This window comes from Hordeum vulgare, chromosome 2H (assembly GCF_904849725.1).
Source record: "Hordeum vulgare subsp. vulgare chromosome 2H, MorexV3_pseudomolecules_assembly, whole genome shotgun sequence".
NCBI classification, from domain to species: domain Eukaryota; kingdom Viridiplantae; phylum Streptophyta; class Magnoliopsida; order Poales; family Poaceae; genus Hordeum; species Hordeum vulgare.
In genome coordinates this window covers 57,262,734-57,267,876 of record NC_058519.1, presented here as the reverse complement: position 1 = coordinate 57,267,876, position 5,143 = coordinate 57,262,734, and positions in this window count along the sequence as shown.

Sequence of the window (5,143 nt, the reverse complement as noted above, 5' to 3'; positions counted from 1 at the left end):
AACTTCATGCTCATCACATTTGTATATGTGTTATATGATGTAGCAGATTATATTGCCTCTTGCTGTAATTTGAAGTATTGCATATGTTTTATGTTTATTTCGATTTAAATATTGGTTGTTTAGTTATTGGCATATTTTATTGAATATATGAAGAACATGACCTTGACAACAGGGACCCACAAACTAGAATGCCACACCTGGGACCCACTTACCAGAACCTCATAATTAGAGTGCATTAAAAAAAGAAAAACAAAGTCCACAACCCAAAATTAAAAGGACCGACATATTGGGCCTTGTCCATGTAGCTGGTGAAAATTAATAGGAAAACAATAAAAGGCTGAATTGTTGGGCTCGACCCATGTAAAACATCGAACTGGACCGGGTCGATTCTTATCAACGACCAATCCAATTGGTCATACCTTTGCCATGTCAGCTTGCCATGTTGGATCCGATGTGGCCTGGGCGGACTTCTAACGACCAAAATGATTGGTCGTTAAACCTTTGACCTTTTTTTGGTCGTAAAATTCTACGACCATTCCAACAGAAAGGTCGTTATAGTTCATTAGAGACCCTCAACTTTTGACCGTTTGTTTTTTGTCGTAAAAAGGTCGGAAATGGAAATCAACAACCATTCGATGACCAATATTGAAGGTCGCAAGTTAGCATATTTCTTGTAGTGAGAGCGGGGCGGGTGAGGCATGTTTCTCCATGCTTCGAAGTTCGTGAGAGGAGCGGGTGGGCGAGGCATGTTTCTTTGAAGTTTGTCATCCGACGAAGAGCCACAGGCGTCGCCGTAGCTGCAAGCCACAAGTGAGAAACAAGTACACACCCCCTCCAATCATGTGGATCGCAATGCATATATTGCTTCAATATTCATGCAGAAAGGTAATGTTTACCATTGCTGAATTTGGTTGATAGGCCATTCTATCTTGTTATGCACCCATCTTAGTAGTGTCAATGCACCAATATTCACTCCAAGCTGCAAAACAAAATCACAATAGAAAAGAGGCAAGACCAAAGAAATCTCTATTCACATACTGGCATATGTACTTGTTTCTTTCGTGCATCTGGGGTGACAAAAGGCTAAAAAAATCTTTCGTGCGTCAATGTATGTCTGCAGCTTTGTGCTTGTTTCTTTAAAGAAGATCCTTTGTATGTGTTTCTTCATAAACTAGATCTAGAAAAAGGAGCAATATCACAACATGCAGAGGAAACCAAATTTTGCTACTTGATGCACAAACAATTTATGTTCGAACAAAGGTGAGATAAATGTCAACACACCTATATGGGGAGGGTGTCAAGGAGTAGCGTCTACTTCTGCTTCAGAAGAAAAGGTGCATGCTTATGTTCTTATGCATCGCCTCAAGCTTGGTCACATCGATGAGGGAGGTCGGGTCGAAGGCATCAGAGTTGAGGATTAGTACGTCGGGGCTAGGGACTTACACCACAATATGTACAAACTGGTTTGATCGACCAATTCAATTGAAGATTCAGATTAGGAAACATTGTACTCTAACAACAAACTGTATCGAACTTCCTAAAGATTCAAGCGAAGATCCAAATTAGGAAACATGAGAGAATTCATCACCTTGCTTCGTTGCATTTGTTTGATGTTGTCATTGGTGCTTTATGCATTTTCTCCAGCCATCTAAAGGGTGAATGGTAATGTTGACTTGTTTGGGTAGTTGCAAGAATCATCTACATACTAAATGGCATTACAATTTTTGAGCAAGTCTTCCATTCTTGGTTCATCTGTTGGATGTCAAAAAGGAAGCTTAAAATGTTTAAAATGTCAACGGGGGAACAAGATGAACATCAGTATGACAACAAATAACTTAGTACAACACTGAAATTGTAAAGCTTGTCGTTAAACCATGGACTAGCCTAGCATATCAGCAATAATAGACGTGTATTCCCTCCGTTCCTAAATATTAGTCTTTCTAGAGGTTTCACTAATGAACTACATACAGATGTATATAGACATACTTTAGAGTGTAGATTCACTCATTTTACTCCGTATGTAGACCATTAGTGAAATCTCTTAAAAGACTTATATTTAGGAACGAAGGGAGTACGTGCTACTAATAAACTATTCAAACTAAGCTGTATCTAACAATTACAGTAGTTCTAAGTGGTATAATTACTGAAGAAAATTTTAGTTCTATATTTTCTAAAGGTCCATGTAGGTATCAGTTAGCTGTGTCTCACAATGTCTCAAGAAATCCTGGTGCCCATCCTGAAGACACAAATCACATAAGCTCAATTTTGCATCATGGCATCTTCACCTTGGGGCAACAATTAATGTCAATCATAGCGGGTGAGCATGATCTTGTGCTGGCCTAATGGGTGCAGGATGTCTGCCCCTGTAGCTGCACCATGGCGCTAGATGGCGGGAGCATCGTCTATGGTGTTGTCAGCTCAAAACATTTCTAATCAACAAGCAGAGCTACCAGAGCAATAGCATATATGACCTCTGCTTATTATGTTACATGACCTCATAGAAATCAGGGCATACGTTACTTCTGTTCATTGTATATGATAGTAGGTTAAATATAGTAGACAGTACAGGTTCATCTGTTTTTTATATGACAATTGTCTGTTACAATGATGTCCTCAAATGACTTGATCCCATTTGGTTCGCGTTGGGAAAGGGTGAATCTTGGTAAGCAACACCGATAACGACAAATGGATGCGACAAGTGGCCTCCGACACCCTCTTGGTGATATCACCAATGTCGATAGACTCCCAAAAAATGGTCCACGTATATGGAATTTGATAAATAACAGGTTTTTGAAATTTGGCTGCAATATTTTTTATTAATTTGAATGTTCCCTTTCGCAAGCCATGGGATCAGCCGCCCAACCATCGAACAACCAGTTTTCATGAAGCAACAATCCCATCACCCTCAACCATTGAACTCCCCAAAGGTAGTCTAGGTATTACTCATCACTGATATTTAAATGTCTTTGATATTGATTTTTACTGATTTGAACAATTCCTTTCACAAGACATTACATCTGGCCAAAAACCATCGAGCGGCCTGGTTATACATGAAGCAATAAATATTGAAGCGACAACCATAGAACTCCCCGAAGGAAGTCTATGTATAACTTGCTTCCTCACACCTCCTTTCAGATTTTAAAATATTGTAGCAGTAGCTTTAATCCGTCTCATAGTCCACTTGCTCATAATCTAGATTGGTATATAATCAATATATTGCATACCTGGTGGTGCATTATTGTAGCGGTAAATACTATTACTGTTGTATTTCCAGTCAACCATATGAGATCATTGAACACTATTGTTCTGGTTTTGGATGCTAATGTGTAAACAGGTCCAATGGCGAGGGCTGTGGTGGCCAACGTAAAGGGACTTTATCAACATATAAAAGGGATGTCATAAACGCACGCAGCAGAGCAGCTTATAAAAAGAAAAGAAAAAAGAGCCAGTGTACCAAGGACACATTGATAAATTGAACACACAAAGACGAGAAAATTACCATCAGAAGAAACAACAGGAACACCGACATCAATAACTCGATGTGACAAATCGCCTCTGATGCCCTCTTGGCGATATCACCAATACTGATAGACTCCCCGAAGAGGGTCCAGGTATATGTAAGGTGTCCAATATTGTTTTTATTAATTTGTCTTAAATATTGTTTTTTATTAATTTGAATAATCCCTTTCGCAAGCCATGGGATCTGTCCCACAACAATTGAGCAGACTGTTTATTCGTGAAGCAACAATCCCATCTCGATCAACCATTGAACTCCCCAAAGGGAGTGTAGGTACAACTCACCACTGATATTTAAATGCCTTCAATATTGGTTTTTACTAATCTGAACAATTCCTTTCACAAGCCATTGCTGTTAGGAATGGACAAGTAACATTCACAGAGGGCCAAGGGCCAATACATATACATGTGGTAAAAGGCAAGAAACCGCTTATACAATGGGGATACACAGTAAAGGGACTATACACATCTAACACCCCCTCAAACTCATCGTGGGTCAACAACACTGAGTTTCAAGAGAAAGAACCCATGCTGCGCTCGAGCTTGTGGCTTCGTGAAGAAGTCTGCCAATTGTAACTCAGATGGCACATAGTGAAGAGCGATAGTCTGATCCTACACAACAGCACACACAAAGTGGGCATCCACACCGATGTGCTTGGTGAGCTCATGCTTCACCGGATCTCACATGATACTGAGAGAACTTGTGCTGTTGGATAGTAGGGGAGTGGATGTAGTAGCAGACACACCAAAGTCCTCAAGTAACCATCATAACCAGATCACCTCAGTTGTGAGCATAGCTGATGTTTGTTGTGTATCCCTTGCAACGGCGCCAGAAATAGTTGTGTCGACGGCACGAGGAATCCTTCAGCTGCGGCTACGCCTTAAGGGACTTCCTAGGCAAGTATGCAAAGGATTTTCCCCCGTGGCCTTGGAGCCTTGCGTTGGTGTTCCCTCGAAGCGGAAAGGGTGATGTAGCACAGCGACGGTAAGTATTTCCCTCAGTTTGAGAACCAAGGTATCAATCCCGCGGAGGAGTATCTCAAGATCTTGCACAAACACAAAAGCTTGCACCCAACACTATGAAGGGGTTGTCAATCCCTTATAGATTGTTTGCCAAGTGAGAACTGAAAGCAACAAAGTAACAAAGCAAAGTAAAAGCGGAGGTGTAAACGATGGATGTGAATAGATCCGGGGGCCGTAGTGTTTACTAGTGGCTTCTCTCATGAAAGCAAGTAGACGGTGGGTGAACAAATTACTGTCGAGCAACTGATAGAACCGTGCAAAGTCATGACGATATCTATGCAATGATTATATCTATAGGCATCACGTCCGAAACAAGTAGACCGAGACTTTCTGCATCTACTACTATTACTCCACACGTTGACCGCTATCCAGCATGCATCTAGTGCATTAAGTCCATAAGAACAGAGTAACGCCTTAATCAAGATGACATGATGTAGAGGGATAATCTCAAACCAATGATAAAAACACCATCCTTTTACCCTTGATGTCAACTACTTGATGTGTGCCTTGCTGCCCCTACTGTCACTGGGAAAGGTCACCACATGGCAGAACCCAAAACCAAGCACTTCTCCCATTGCAAGAATCATAGATCTAGTTGGCCAAA